This window comes from Camelus bactrianus, chromosome 17, assembly GCF_048773025.1.
Source record: "Camelus bactrianus isolate YW-2024 breed Bactrian camel chromosome 17, ASM4877302v1, whole genome shotgun sequence".
Taxonomy (NCBI): Eukaryota; Metazoa; Chordata; class Mammalia; order Artiodactyla; family Camelidae; genus Camelus; species Camelus bactrianus.
Window position 1 is genome coordinate 46,044,335 of NC_133555.1, and position 17,026 is coordinate 46,061,360.

Sequence of the window (17,026 nt, forward strand, 5' to 3'; positions counted from 1 at the left end):
TGGTTCATGGCTGGCTTCCTTGAGGATGTTGGCGTATGACACACATGCACAGACACACAGCCAGAGGAGGGCTGCGTGGAGACAGAGAGGTAACAAGAGACGGCTCTCAGTGTGGGAGCCGTCACGGGAAGAGAAGACTCACTTGACAGCGGCCGCAGCAGTAGAAGCAAAAGCGGAAAATTATTTGTCACATTCTTGGTTTCAAGGGACAAAAACCCAACCTGAACTTGTAGGCAAAAGGGGGGAATTGATTGGCTAACACAGCCATGAAGACTGGGGATGTGGTTAGGTAGGATGAGAAGCAAGAACTGATCCCAACCAGAAATTACTGTCTTTGTCTCGTACGCTTGTTTCCCTCTGAGTGTGGGCTTTATTCTTGCTAATTGTCGACAGGCATCTCAATGCAGGGAGAGAGTACATGGCCTCCTGCAACACTGAAATATTTTAGGGAAAGTCTCTGACTGGTCCTGCTTGGGTCACATAACCATCACTGGACAAATCAGAGTCGCCAGGAGGGCTAGGTACTGTGGTTGACAGTCCCCATGGTTTGCACAGGAGAGAAGGAAACAGACCTTCAAGAGAAAGACGGTTAATTTCCCCAAAGAAAAGAGAGAAACTGGGTAAAATAAATCATTGACAACCACTCTAGTAGCCATATGGCAGAATGTTAGAGAAGGAATCAGTGGACACCTATTTCTGAGCACATAAGCACTTAAGATTTTGTTGTGCCATCAGAGCAGGTGCTGATCTCCAAGGGCTACACTTTGCACATGTATCAGGCAGCTATTACTGTAATAAACCGTATAACAAACATGCCAAAGATCTCAGCGGCTTATCACAACATCTATTATTCATTCAGGGGTTGGGGGGCAGCAGGGATGACTGTGCCTTGGGCTTAGATTCCGCTCCGCTCTGTGCATCAAATGCTATCTGGGGCATGCTTTTTTCATAATGAAGGGCAAAAGCCCAAGTGATCAAGCCAAACTCTGTAAGTAAGATTTGGAAGTGTCTCTGCCTCTACTTGCATCATCTCCACCAGCATTCCGTTATCCACGCCCATCATCAGTGGGCCAGAGGAGTTCCAGAGAGGTGAGGAAGAGAAAGTGATACTTGCTGCATAGTAAGAAAATCTACCATTATCCCGAAAGACATTGAATGACATTCTAGGAGGTCTGCTGAAATTGTGTCTTATGTTTTCTTGTTTTTCTATGTATTTATTTAGTGAATGTGCATCTCAGTTCAGAAATCCAAGTGTGCATGAACTACAACTTTATTTCCTCCAATGCAACTTCATTGTATTTTGAGCCCCCATTAAGCTGAGTGGCTGAAACTTGACCTCCTTTAATTCAGAACTATCTGTCTCCATCTTTTTTCATGATTGTAGCTAAATCCTGGGGGTTTATGTGTTATCAAAACACATCTGGTGGGGGAGGCTATAGCTCAAGTGGTGGGGCACATGCTTAGCATGCATGAGGTCCCATGTTCAATCCCCAGTACCTCCTCTAAAAATAAATAAACAAATAAATCGAATTACCGCCCCCCCCAAACCACACAAAACCCAAAAACCCACATCTGGAGAGCATCTGGTCTTTGAGTCATTCCTGCACAAACACCCACTGAAATGTTCATCATTCTTCTGTCTCAGAAATGAATCCCTTTTGGAAACTATAGTTTGTTTTCTATGTCTGTGAGTCTGTCTCTGTTTTGTAAATAAGTTCATTGGTGTCATTTTTTAAAGATTCTATGCATAAGTGATATCATTTGATACTTGATTTTCTCTGTCTGACCTAGCTCACTTAGTATGATAATCTCTAGATCCATCCACATTGCTGCAAATGGCATTATTTCATTCTTTTTATGGCTGAGTAGTATTCCACGGTGTGTGTGTGTGTGCATGTATACATGTGGTATACATACATATATGTATATGTATATCACAATTTATTTATCCAGTCATCTGTCAATGGAAATTTAGGTTGCTTCCACGTCTTGGCTATTATAAGCAGGGCTGCTATGAACATGGAAGTGTATGAATCTTTTCAAATTAGAGTTTTCATCTTTTCCGGATATATGCCCAGAAGTGGGATTTCTGGATCATATGGTAAGTCTATTTTTAGTTTTTTAATGAATCTCCATACTGTTTTCCAGAGTTGCTGCACCAAATTACATTCTCACCAACAGTGGAACAGTGGAGGAGGGTTCTCTTTTCTTCACACTCTCCGAGGGATAAATAAGGAGTTTGGGATTGGCAGATACACACTACTATATACAGAATAGATAAACAACGAAATCCTACTGTGTAGCACAGGGAACTATATTCAATAGCTTGTTATAACCTATAATGAAAAAGAACATTATATGAATAACTGAAACACTTAGCTGCACACCAGAAACTAACACAACATTGTAAATCAACTCTACTTCAAGAAAAATTTTAAAAAAAGACGCCAATCCCTGCAAATGACCGCTGAGATGTCATGCCTGCGGTTTGCTACTCTGTTTTGCTGCGTGAGAATCATTCAGCTGCTTCTGTGCTACGGTGGGCTTTGTGAGGCCAGGAATGACCACAGCTCTGCCTGCCTAGACGCATGTGACTCTCCCAGGTCTCCGCCTGGGGCAGGGCCCGCAGGGATTGCAGCCCGGGTGGCGCTGCCAGCTCCGTTCACACGGGCAACAGAGATCAGGTATCCATCCCTTGGTCCTGCAAAGCTATCTCAAGTCTACTGCCTGCTGGGGCCCCTTACTAGGAAAAAGCCACAATCTTGAGGTCTTGGCTGTTTTCTAAATATTTAATTTGTCCCCCCGATTTCTCCCTTTCAGCCAACCGAGAAGAACTGTCCAAGCCTAAGGAAACCCCAATCTACTCAGTGACCTCCTCCCATCTCAACCCTGTTCTCGACCTTGGAGTTCCTCTGTCTCTGCTGAGGATGGTCTGTCCTCTCATCCCTCAAAACAAGGCCCAGGACTTTGGAAACCCACAGCAGGAAAAGGACATTATTTCGGCTCTCCACAGGGGCGTGTCCCTGCCTTAAGGCTATGAGTTCAAAACCGACTGTTTGGAGAGAAAAGGATGTAAATAAAGAAATGAACCACTGGGGAGAAAAAATCTTAAATACATGACCTTTACTAGACTTACAAACTGAGATACGTTGATCGTGCATCAATCAATTCTTTGAAGTCTGAAGGAGATACAAATCCAACAACGTACTTTCCTAAGTCATATCTGTCTGGCTTTAAATGGATTTTTGGTATTTCTATTCAAATAGGGATTTATGTGACATGGTGGAGAAGCCGCAACATTTCTAGTTAAATAGTAAATCCATTTACATTATGAAAATAAGGTTCAAGAGGAAGTAGAAAGCTGTCTAGAATCCCCACTATTTTCCCTACAGGCTGGCAAGGGTGGCTATTCCTTTGCAGAATGATGCAAAATGCTGACCTAAATCATTCCTCATTTTTCATCCCAATTGCCCAACTTGCTACCACACACCTTCTGTGGGGTCACAGAGTGTTTACATATTTTGGTATTTTTTTTTTTAAAGATGATATTCCTTGGTGAACTCTTTAGGAGATGTTTGGTCAACCAGTGAGACTGCAACTCCCCGTGTTCCCAGGGATGACCACGAGGTTCTCCGGCCACCAGGGTTACTCCGTGTGAGCCCATGTCTGGCTCTGACCACCTGGACCAGAGCTGGATATCAGCTCTGAACTTGCCAGTCTCCTGGGGCCTTGGGGCTGAGCCGGCAAGGCAGGAGAGACAAAGCTAGTTTGAGGAAAGGATGCAGAAGACGCCTTTGCTGACCATGTCCCGTGAGTTTCATCACTGCCAGGCCCCTTCTCTCCTGAGACCCTGTGTCTTGTTCCTCTGGACCTTTGAGACTCTGCGTCATCTCATGACAAAGCCCCCTCCTTTGTGAGCTGGAGCTCATCTGATTGTGTTTCTCTTGTTTGCAACTAAAGAACTTTAACCAGCACACTTTTCCTTTTGCTGAGCTCAGTTAAACCGAAACCTTATTTATATCAACAGAGGACTTAATTAAGCTGAGTGGGTGTGGGCATCAGGAAGAACCTGGACCATCACGGGTAGCTGATCCTAGTTTCTTTAAAGGAAAAGGGAACACAGCAGTGGCTGCACATTGAGTCGCAAAGCCCCAATCTATAACCCTGTGCTCATCAAACTGCCAGGGTGAAGTGCCGGTGGCTCATATGAGAGCAGGATGGGAAACGGTTATGCCCTGAGTTAATGAACACTGTGAACAAAGGACGGGGGCCTTTTACAGCCTGCGCGGAGCAGCTGGGTGTTTAGAGGTGAAGGGAATACACAAGAGCAACGTTTTCACTTCAAACCTAGGAGGTTTTTGTGATGCTTATTGTTTTAGACTACCAGACTGCCTGTTTTCTTGTATTGATATATTGACTTGGTTAAAAAAAAAAAATCGTAAGAAAAAAGTTCGATCACACATTTCTAGCCATCTGCTTCTGGTGACTAAGCTGGGGGTTGCAGGATGCCAAGGAAGGATGTACTATCTTTTGTCAACCGAGGCTAAAATAAAAATCACAGATCAAAAATCGGAACTTAGGGGAGGAACATCCGGATTTCTCAGATAAGTCAACGCAGAGGCAAACTGAAGACCTCTCTTAAATTCTGGAGAAATCTAACTTTTGGGAGGGGTGAGTTTTGTCTGCTTGGTAGGAGATGAACTCAGCTTGATGGAGGTGGAAGGAAGTGACTGGGGGGCCCGGATCCAAGCTCTCTCTCACATCATGGGAGAGAATTTCCTCTTCCTCCGGGTCGCCTCTGCTAGAGGATAAAAATAAAAATGAGTCTATGTGAGTCCCCTAGAAATTTTGCCTGATTTAATTTGTCGAGGATTCCATTTCAAGGTCCCAGTTCCCTGGTGTAAGCCCCAGGAAAACGCTTACCCTGAAAAGAGCTGTATTCCACGGGCGCATCTCACATCATCAGCCAACAAGAGTGTCTAGCAGTTAGCTTTTTATAGAGCGGGGAAACAATTTCTCTTTTGAACCACATTTCTGGTCCTTTAAATTAATGGAGCTTATTTTTCTTGAGGACGTTCTTGGAGTGTGCCAGCCGAGCATTTATTCTTCATTCTTTAGCTTCAGAATTGATTTAATTTCTAATTCCACTATGTCTGCCCTTGGCCCTTGACCTCCCTTCTTGCTGTTAAATTGAGCTCTCTGTAATTGCTGTGGACACAACATACCCCAGACAAAATTGGAAGAAGGTCGTGTTTGTTGTTGGCTCCTTTTCACCTCCCCCAGCAGCATGACTCCCTTGCCACCTCTGATGCACACAAAGCCACTCATGTGGCCTGGGTCATCCATCCTAGATAGACCCAACTTTCTCCATAGTGGCAGAAACCCCACTTCTGTACTTAACGATGAGCAAAACCACATTCACTTATTTTTGTTAGTTTAAAACATATGATTATTGAACATATGCTGTGTAGGCATGAAGCTACAAAAGCTAATGCCATGTGGTCTCTGTTTTCAAAGAGTTCACAGTCTAGGCAAGATAGATGCAAACAAAGGTGCATATAGCAAAGCAAGCAACTATCGGAATAATGCTTAAGTCAAATAAGAGAAATGTGACATAGTAAAAATGGACGAAGGCCCTTGAGAATTAGAAGGGAAAGCAGAATTGGAAGCAAGAGAAGATTCAGGAAGGATTCAGGTTATCTGAATCAAATTTATTCCAGAAAAAGTGTGAGGTAGCAGATTTTCAGACTGAGGGAACCTGTATTTCTTTATCTTAAAGGGGAAAAATAAGAATGCATTCTTGGACACGAGGGTCTACCCTAGACCAGGACCCAAAGATGGTGACTGAAAAACATTTGAAATCTGGTTGACCCAGGAAGATCTGGGGTATCTGGTCACTGTATCCATATTTCTTAAGAGATCGGGAGATTGGATTATAACCTGAAGTGTAAAATGTTGATCATTTCTTCTTATAAAAAGAGTATGCAATGAGATGGATATCGATTTTGAAGTCAGAACCGGAGAAAACTGGAATTGAGGTGAACCACGTGGCGTATGTATTGATCTGCTTTGGCTTAGCAGCTCATCCTTTGCAATATGGGTTTCCATAAAGAAAGAGTAATATGATAGGTTTCTTCAAAAGTCTATTATGAAAATAGAAAATGTTTTCTTCTTCTTGGGTGGATTTAGCTTGATCCTGCCAAATCTGTCAGGACATTACTTCATATACTGTCCTTACTGAAGTGTCTGATCGATGCATTACGGTGTTAGCGGGTAATGGGACAGGGGTGGGTGGGGGTGGCCTTAGAAAAGCGCCGGAGGTCAAAGCGGTGACTGTTCATCTTTTAAATTCACATGCAAATGTGCCGTTAAGGAAGACCCCTCAGAAAAATGTGAAATCTCCTAAATTATGGTATTTAAGTGCTATAGTTATTCGCGTTGTTTGGGACATGGAATCCGGTTAAGATTAGTTTGTAGGTTTCAGCTACTGTCATAGAAAGACCCCAAATAACAGTGGCTTAAATAAGGTGGGCGTTTCAGTGGAAGCAGCACAGGGCTGAGAGGGCAGCTCCCTGGGTCAGGAACCTGGATTTCTTTCCTCTTCCTTCATATTCTGTGAACTCCATGTCTTTATCAACAACTGGGGAGTGAGGACACCTCCTTTTCCTTGTGAGGGAGAGAGGAAGTGATGCATTCAGCCGGGTCACACCGACTTCTGTTGTCAATCCTGGGATCCCTTTAAAATAGTGGATCATATAAACTGCTCAATTCTGTCTTGAAATGTAGAGCCTCTTTCTTTATTTCCCTTTGGCTGGAAGTATTCTTTTTTTCACTGGACACGTCTCGTGTCTGTTTTGACGCAAAAGTGTGATTCTTGAGGGGAAAAGGGTACCGAGAGGGAATTCTGTTGGTGAATGCACGGGAGGGAGCCCTCCATGGATTTTAACCTGGAAGCTTCTCTCCCAAACACTCTGCCTTGCGTGAATATGCAAAAGATGGATTCTGCCTTGAAACTCCAAGGCAGTAGAGGGGTAGACATCTCCAGCCTCCTGTGTCTGGGGGAATGACTCAACGGACAGGCAGTGCTGTGGCCCAAGGTCACAAGACCCCTGACCTTCCAGCTCAGCATTTCTAGCCGGCTGATTCCAGTCCACACTTTCTAGATGGGCTAATGGCTGTGCCTTCTACTTGAAAGGCTCTCCCTGGACTGCAGCCTGGAAGGAGATCCAAACTGTCTTCCCTTCCAGGCTGCTGGGGGCCCAGCAGGCTGGCATCTAACGTAAGATAGCTGCTGGAGGCTGGGGCTTGTCTGGGTAGTTCTGATGACCCAGTGCACCATCAGAGAGGTATTTGCATTAGGTGATTTGCCTGTAGGGAGAGAGTTTATAACCAGGAAGAGAACAATCCTGTGGAATCAGCTCTGTAGCTCCCTGGATTGGGAGCCCTTGGGAACACGTTTCTCAGTCTGATAAAGATAAAGGCGGCAGCAGTGAGGTGGTTCTCAAAGTGTGGATGCTGAACTAGCTGGGGAAAGTTGTTGAAAACATGCATGCTTGGGTTCCACTTAGACCCTCTGAATCAGAATCTCTGATGGGCAGGCCTAGGAACCTGCACCCCAGGTGATGCCGACTGCATCCTCGCTGCTCAAAGTGGAGTCCAGGCCTAGCCTCACCTGGGGGCTGGTAAGAAATGCAGACTCTCAGGCCTCACCCCAGATCTCCTGAATCAGACTCTGCATTTTAACAAGTTCTTTTTGCACAGTAAATTTGAGAAGTGCTGATCTAACGGTTTGAGAACCATTGTGTGCAAAGCATTCTTTTCCTGACAGATCTGAGCTGTCCAGGTGAAGCAGCCCGGTGCACGGAGGCCCTCCGATGGGGAGCCCGGTGGTTCTGGTGCCGTGAAGCCTCTAGGGAAGGTGGTATTAGTCTGCCGTCTCCAGGGCTGGCGTCTCTAAGCGCTCCTGCAGGCAGCGTGGACATCCTCACGGACACGGTCAGCGCTGCTGCGGCGGGTGGGGGCACGTCCTCAAATGGCTTACCGGGTGGCAGACACCTGGGACCAGGGAGAGGAGGGCTGGGGCAGAGGAGGCAAGGATGGCGGGCACCGCGTGGTGATGGAAGTGGAGCCCTCGGTGGGAACGCTCGTGGGGCAGCCGGGCTGATTCCCAGAAGGAACTGGGCGAGACTGTGGGGCTTGGAGAGCTGACAGTCTGCGTGAGATCGCTGTGCGCAGGCCTGCAAGAGCACGCTCAGAGGCTGGCAATCTGAGGGAGAGCAGATCGCATTACAGTTTGTTTTACCAAAGAAATGCGATTAGAGGAAGCATTTATGTGCCCCAGTGGTTCTCAGCCAGGGCCTATTTCTAGAGCCCCAGAGGGCATTTGGCAGTGCCTGGAGACACTGACGTCTGGTGGGTGGAGGCCAGGGTAGGCTGTTCCTAAACATCACCGATACGTTGGGCAGCCTTGCTAACAAAGGCTCATCTGGACCAAAATGACAGTAGTGCCCAGGCTGAGAAACTCAGAATCGTATCCCAAAGATGGACTGACAAAAAAGCCAGCATTCCCTGTCAACTTTGCATCCATCATTGGTGATACTTAAAGACTCACCATCCAGGGTTAAGCTGGCAAAGCGGAAACCCTTTCGGCTGGCCAGAGGGTTGACTTCTGAGTTGACTACAGCATCACTGCAAATGGACTAACTACTTTTTTCCAGTACCCTGGCAGATATTGACATTAAGCTGATCAATCTCTAATAGCCAGAGGGGTCTTCAGGCCTTTTACAAATACCGAGCCCTGTATTTGTCCTGTTTCCTCACTCTTTTTCTCTTCTGTACTCTCAGGTGCGAAAAGTAATGACAAGTGACTCAGCAGTAACGCCACCAGTTCCTGCCGAGCACTGGGGCTGGCGCTATCAGGGCCCCGCACTCGGAATACTCCTGTTTTATTGTGCTCGGGGCCTCCAGGCTAGAGGCAGGGAGGAAGCGATTACTCATCACACACTGGCACTTGCTCCTCATATCTGATCAGTTCTGAGCTTAAAAACAAATTACGTATACATCAAAATGCCATCTTTGGAATAACCAGTTATTAGGTTTTTTTATTCCTGTCATCAGTGGGCCACAATGAGAATACACACACACACACACACACACACACACACACACACACACACACGGAGAAATGTGTTTCTAGGAAGTCAAATTTCTGGGCCAGGGAAAGAAGACACTTTCTAGGGAGGGCGAATGACCTCATTAAAAAATCAACCAAGACATGCGAAAGTAAAAATAAAATGTATTTTGTTCGTTTTATGGAAAGAGGACTATAAAGGTTAAAGAAGAGACCTGCATCGGAGTTTAGACCAGACAGACTTTCATGCGCACCCTGGCTCTGCAGCAGACTAGCTGGGTGACTACGGGCTTGTTTCTCATTCTGCTCCCATTTTGGTTAAAGAGGGTCACTGCTGTTTACTAACTCTAGGACAGTGCATTGGTTAGCTATTGCTGTGTGATATGAGCCTCAAAATCTTAGTGGCATAATACAACACATCTTTGTTTAGGTCCTGGGTCCATGGAGCACAGGGGTCAGCTGGGAGTTGGCTACTCTGGGTTGGAGTGGTTTTGTTCTCCGAGAGCTTCATTTTCCTCGGGGGATCAGGGGGCTGCCTGAGAACGTGTTTCCCTGTTTCAAATCTCTGCTTGCATCTCAGCTCCTGACACCTGATTGGCCAAAGCTGGTCACATGACTGAGGCCAAGGCCAAGGGGAGGGGAAGGACACCCTGCCCAGTGGGGACCAAAGAAAGTTGTACAGGCAAACTCCACATCTTTGGAGCAGGAAGCCTACACTTCCCAGGAAAGTCAGGGGGAGGGAGTGAACACTTCTGAATAATAATCTAATCTACCGATGTTGTTAAAGTGATTGCGTGAATTTATGTCCTTGGAGCACCTGGCAGAAGGGCTGGCACTGAAGTGTTTAATAAATGTTGGTTCCTTTCTCCTCCTCCAAACTCTGATTTTACCATGAAGCATGGGGAACATAAACTTAATTTCAGAGATACAGTAACTATTTTAAAATACACTTGAATTCTGTATTACGATCAGCTGGGAGAGAAGGAATAAAAGGAAAGCAAAGAGGTATTGAGGAAAATAATGAAACGGGCAGAAGAAGAATGAGGGGAAAAACAATACCTCCTCAAATTTTGAGGCAGGGGATAAAAAATTGCAGAAGTACAGCCACAGAACAGAGGAACTAAAAAGGAGGAGGAGGAGAAAAATGACTGAGCAGGAGAATCACCGTGAAATCTGGGGAGCTTTTCCTTTTTTCTTTTCAGTATGTATTTTTTTTTTCTGTTTTCTTTTTTTAAAAATTCTTATGCTTTATTGAAGCACAGTTGATTATAATGTTAGTTTCAGGTGTACAGCAAAGCTATTCAGTTATACGTATACATACATATACATGTATTTGTCAGATTCTGGGGAACTTTTTCAAAATATGTACACCTTTCTTCCCTCCCCTCTCTCCCAAATTCTGAACTGCATATTTTCTACATGGATTGGGCTGGGAACGGAGAGGAACACTCATAGCTTTATCACCTGTCTCAAGGTTTTATGAAAGACTACTTAGCACTTTAACCACTGTTTACAAGGTCTTTGAGCACTCTTTATCCTTGATACTTCAGAAGCTCTAATCTTATGTGGCCATTGTTTCAACCTGTCAAATGAACAGTCATTTTCTGGGACTGTGGTGTGAGGGAGAGAGAAATAATACCATGGGATCAAGTGAAATTGACTTGGGTTTTTCCACTGTCATGACTTGGTCCATACAGAGTAAAGAATATTCTCAGCATAACCCATCCGATCATGAATGATTTCATATCACCCAACTGCTCAGCATTCTGTGGTAGGAAAAAAACTGTGTAGGAATTTATTTTCCAGAGGACAATAGAGCCTTCAATATAATACTCTGCACACAAGTACCTTCTAGAAGAAGAGAAGAAATGCTTCGGTCAAATTTGACTTGATTAACAAGGAACAAAAGGAACCCCCATTAGGATGAAAGGTGCTCATCTTTAACCAGGCTCTCCTTGTAAGGAGCAATGCTAAATTATTTTTGCTGCATCACATGCTTAGAGAAGCAAAGACAAGCAAATTTCAGCCCACTTTTATTTTCCATGTTGAAACTTGTTTGCCTCTTGCCTAAGCCCTCTTGCTTTATGGTCACCCTGCCAATAGCCAACACACAGAAGGTGCTTAGAAATTGGGGTAAGGTCAGGAAAAGGCCATTTCTGAAATTACAATTAGCAAAAAAATCTGACTTGTCGTGGACAGCAGCAGACACATGGAGAAGTCACCTCCACAAACAGTTCTTTAGAAAAAAAAGAAAGCTTGTACTGCTTGAAGAAATGATAGTGTTTAAAAAAATTATCCAGGGTTTCATATCACGAAGATAGGCTTGGAATATATAAATGTAGAACAAACAAACAAACAAACCCCAATATCTTAAATGGTGATGTAAGCTTGTAGCCAGAGGTAAGGAGTGGCTTTTTAAAAAAACCAAACTGATTGTTAACTGAAGAGCTTCGTGGAGCCTAGAAAGAGGAGGCCAGAATGCAAGGGTTTTGTGGTATTTTTCCTCTGCCATTTCCCGCTCGCTCCTGCTGGCCCTCCAGTTCTACTCCAGGCACATCAAGTTCATCCCCACATTCAGGCCCCTCCGCTGGCTCTGCCGGCCGCCTGCTCAGTGCCCTGGTACCCAGGTCCCAGCACGTGTCACTTCCTCACGGCCTGCGTACGGCCTGCCCTAAAATTGCTCTCCGCTCCCCCTGTGTCCTCTCACTGCCATTTCCTGCTACCTGACATCGGATGATACACTTCCTTGGCTGGTCTGCTTCCTGAGGGCAGTACCTTTGTTTTTTACTCACCACTGTCTCCTCAGCGTCCCGCGTGCCTGGCTCACAACAGGTATTTCAGTCAATTCTGTGCCCTGCAGGGAGTAAAGGACATCAGTTTTCACTATTCATCATAGCTCTAAAGATGAAAATATCCTTAATGTGAAGAAGGGCCATCCTTCGGTGACTACGGCTCTAGGAAGAAATCCCTTGAACATTGGTATTCATTCCTCGAACGGCCAGCTGAACCTACCAAACTTGGAGCCCTTTGCTAGGTGCTACAGGTGTTACAGAAACCTGAATCCCCTCGAGAGACCAAGCGACACTCGGAGGGCTGGAGAACTCAGGTTTATTACGCCGCGGGCCCAGAGGAGTTAACAATCCAAGCTCTGGACCCTGTCTGTAGATTTACTCAGGCTTTTATAGGGTTTTAGGTTTTGACTAAGTTTGTGCCATATGCAAATGAGGTATTAGAAATGGATCAATCAGGAGTGAGCTTTTGGGACCGAGTGGAATTTTAGGGGTAAGTTTTGTTTTCCTAGAAGCAAGCCCTTTTACAGAATCACAAAAGCGGGAAGGCAATGGCCTTGCCTGGAAGGTCTTGCTGGTCCCTTTGTGGGTTTTGCCCCTTCACAGGCAGGACTGAAGCTGGGAAGGCAGGGTCCCCGCCCTCAGGGAATGATAGTCTGGAGATGGGGAGGGGCTTCCTGGGTGGTCTGTGGGGGTGCCATTCACAGACACGTGACATAAATCATGCCTTCCTAAAGCTGTAAAGAACACAACCTGTCCAAATGTACACAACCACCCCGAGAGAGAGCATTTCCATTCCCTTCCGCCAACTGGTGCCTTCTAACCACCCAGAGACCACAGGACTTTCATTCAGTCATTCAGCTAGCGTTTATCAAACGCCTACTACGTATCAGAAAAGTGCTGGAAGCTGGGATACAAAAGTGATCCTGACAGAGCCCCCGACTATAAGCTGCTTACAGTTCAGTGGGCAGACAGACAAGTCAGCAGGCCGATAGATCAATCACACATGCTGAGTATCCAGGAGGTCTGCTGGGAGAGGCTACAGAAGGGCTTCTAACCGGGTCTCGGGAGACGGGGGAGGTGTAAGCAAGTGTTCCGGAAGGCAGTGATCCCCAGGCGGTCTCTGCAGGGATGCTGGGAACCACGAGCACTTCTGAAACTCTGGCGGATTGTGCAGTGGATCTGTCACCTCTGTTTCAAGGCCAGGTTGCCAGCTGTGGGTGGAGTAGAAGCTGTCCAGGCATGAAAAAGGAAGGGTCTGGGGCAGGAGCCAAGGCCCTGAGGCACAAGAGCACAGGGACCAGGTTCAGCCTGGCAGCCGCAGAGGACCTGGGGACAGGTGGGGTCTGGGCCATGCAGACCTGCCTGAGGAGCTGACTGTCAGGATGGCCACGCTGGGGTTTATAAGAGATGCCTGGAGGGAATGTGGAGGGTAAGCTGGAGGGAAAGCCCAGGAAGCTGCTCAGGGGTCTAGCAGAGACAGGTGGGGAGGAAGGGTTCTTGCTCATCTGGTCAGTCTCAAGTTTTCCTTTCTTATTTTCTGAAATTGGGAAAATTCAACAAACAAAATAAAAAAGAAAAACAATAAAACTCCTCAATCAGAGAACTACAAAATAAAGACTTAATTACTGAAGAGAAAGAAAGAGGCTGGAGGAATAACTCTCCCAGACTTCAGACAATACTATAGAGCTACAGTCATCAAGACAGCATGGTATTGGTACCAAAACAGACATACAGACCAATGGAACAGAATAGAGAGCCCAGAAATGAACCCACAAACTTTTGGTCAACTCATCTTTGACAAAGGAGGCAAGAATATACATTGGAACAAAGACAGTCTCTTCAGCAAATGGTGTTGGGAAAACTGGACAGCAGCATGTAAAACAATGAAGCTAGAACACTCCCTTACACCATATACAAAAATCAACTCAAAATGGATTAAACACTTAAACATAAGACAAGATACAATAAACCTCCTAGAGGAAAACATAGGCAAAACATTATCTGACATACATTTCAAAAATTTTCTCCTAGAAGAAATAAAAGCAAGAATAAACAAATGGGACCTAATGAAACTTACAAGCTTCTGCACAGCAAAGGAAACCAGAAATAAAACAAGAAGAAAACCTACGGAATGGGAGAAAATTTTTGCAAGTGAAACCGACAAAGGCTTGATCTCCAGAATATATAAGCAGCTCATACGACTCAATAAGAAAAAAATAAACAACCCAATCCAAAAATGGGCAGAAGACCTAAACAAGCAATTCTCCAAGGAAGACATACTAATGATCAAAAGGCACATGAAAAAATGCTCCATATCACTAATTATCAGAGAAATGCAAATCAAAACTACAATGAGGTATCACCTCACACCAGTCAGAATGGCCATCATTCAAAAATCCACAAATGACAAATGCTGGAGAGGCTGTGGAGAAAGGGGAACCCTCCTACACTGCTGGTGGGAATGCAGTTTGGTGCAGCCACTATGGAAAACAGTGTGGAGATTCCTCAAAAGACTAGGAATAGACTTACCATATGACCCAGGAATCCCACTCCTGGGCTTGTATCCAGAAGGAAATCTACTTCAGGATGACACCTGCACCCCAATGTTCATAGCAGCACTATTTACAATAGCCAAAACATGGAAACAGCCTAAATGTCCATCAACAGGTGACTGGATAAAGAAGAGGTGGTATATTTATACAATGGAATACTACTCAGCCATAAAAACCGACAACATAATGCCATTTGCAGCAACATGGATGCTCCTGGAGAATGTCATTCTAAGTGAAGTAAGCCAGAAAGAGAAAGAAAAATACCATATGAGATCGCTCATATGTGGAATCTAAAAAACAAAAACAAAAACAAACAAACAAAAACAAAGCGTAAATAAAGGACAGAAATAGACTCACAGACAGAGAATACAGACTTGTGGTTACCAGGGGGGTGGAGGGTGGGAAGGGATAGACTGGGATTTCAAAATTGTAGAATAGACTACACTGTATAGCACAGGGAAATATACACAAAATGTTATGATAACTCACAGAGAAAAAAATGTGACAATGAGTGTGTATATGTCCATGAATAACTGAAAAATTGTGCTGAACACTGGAATTTGACACAACATTGTAAAATGATTATAAATCAATAAAAAATGTTAAAAAAAAAATAAAGACTTAAAGTGAAGAAAGGACAGGGGACACCATGAAATGGAGTAGTTGTCTTGCAAACAATATCGCAGTGACATCACAGTGACATCGCCCTGGTAAATGTTTAATACAGGGTTTCTGAAAAACAAAACAAAACTCTGTGTGTGTGTGTGTGTGTGTATGTGTGTGTACACATACATACATGTTTACTATAGATCTTATTGTGTAGCACACAATTTACAAATAATAAAATATGTAATATTCTTTATTACAAATTTTTGTAAGCAACTGATGCTCACAGAATGCTCCCATTGATTCTTGCTGAACTCATATTCATTGCAATTGATAAATGAATATAGTTCTAATGTAAACGTTGGTTAATATTTTCATTTATGTTAACAAGGTAGATACAGGAAAGTGGAACAATGAAGCATATGTTTAACTTTACACATTCATCAATGATGTGAGTGAGTGCCTTTTTTTTGTGTAATTGGATAATAGTTTTTGAATGTCAAAAGAATATTTTCTTAATTTGGTGGGCTGTTTCCAGCACAAGGCAGGACACAATTTTAAATTGAATCTATATTACTAGCATTTTCTCCGTGACTTGCTCAACTCTTGACAACCCAGAAAACAAAAAACCAAGCTCTGGTTTATAGTATTTGTTGACTTCTATGGTGCAAACACTCCCACCATGGCCAATTTCAAGCAACCTACATGAAGCCACTGAAAACGGAATTGGGAAGAGATGCCCACAGCACCACTGTGTAGTACAGATCCTCCGTTACAGATCCTGAGTGTAAAGAAACCTTAAGAGTTTATAGAATTTGTATCTTTCTTTTTTAGATTCCACATATAAGCAGTATCATATGATCTGTGTCTTTCTCTGTCTGACTTACTTCATTTAGTATGATCATCTCTAGATCCCTCCATGTTGCTGCAAATGGCATCATTTCATTCTTTTTCATGGCTGAGTAGTATTCACTTGTGTGTGTGTGTGTGTGTGTGTGTGTGTGTGTGTGTGTGTGTGTGTATATATATATATATATATATATATATATATATATATACCACAACTTTTTTATCCATTCATCTTAAAAAAAATTATACAAATTCTATTTATGAGCCAAAACAGACTCTCGGACATAGAAAACAAACTGTGGTTACTGAAAGGATAAATCAGGACTTTGGGATTAACAGATACACACAGCTATATATAAAACAGATAAACAACGAGGACCTACTGTACAGCACAGGGAACTATATTCAATTTCTTGTTATAACATATAATGGAAAAGAATGCCCCTCCAAGATATACGTACATGTATAACTGAATCACTTTGCTGTACACCTGAAACTAACATTGTAAATCAACTACACTTCAATAAAAATTTTTTTTAAAAGAGTATATAGATAGTAAAGATTTAGAGAGTGATGGATTTTGAGTGTTCATTTAACAGCTTTCTTGAGGTACAATTGACACACAGGAAATCACACATACTTGAAGTGTACAGTTGGATAAATTTTGACGTTTGTACACACTTATGAAACTCCCACCACAGTCAAGATGATGAGCATTTACATCACTGGTGCCCCTTGGTGACCTCTCTCTTCTACTGCTCCCCAGCCCTGCCCTCAGGTGACCGCTGATTCTGTTTCTCTCACTAGGGATTCATTTTCTGTAACTGGAATCCCACAGTGTGTACCCTCCTTTTCTCTGGCTTCAGCATAACTATTTTGAGGTTCACTCACGTTGCTGTATGTTCACTCCTTTTGTTTTTCCTCTGAGTGTTGCATATTTATCACTTGTTTATAATTAATTTTGTTGTAAGTTTATATGATTTGATTTTTTAATAATGGCCATGTTTAACAACCAGCTGACAAAATTCCTGAAAATTTAACAATTGGTGCTTTCAAGCTGGCTCTGGGGTACCTCTGGTGGGCTCTGTGTGTGTGTG

General features: G+C 43.9%; 1 long non-coding RNA gene across 1 annotated transcript in view; it reads right to left on the minus strand.

The window, feature by feature from the left end:
• LOC141573715 (uncharacterized) overlaps positions 1-17,026 on the minus strand; it is a 237,956-nt gene that overhangs the window by 16,203 nt on the left and 204,727 nt on the right. The window contains exon 2 of the long non-coding RNA XR_012499731.1: positions 11,923-11,984. This is a non-coding gene — a long non-coding RNA (uncharacterized LOC141573715). The remainder of the gene's footprint in view (positions 1-11,922; positions 11,985-17,026) is intronic.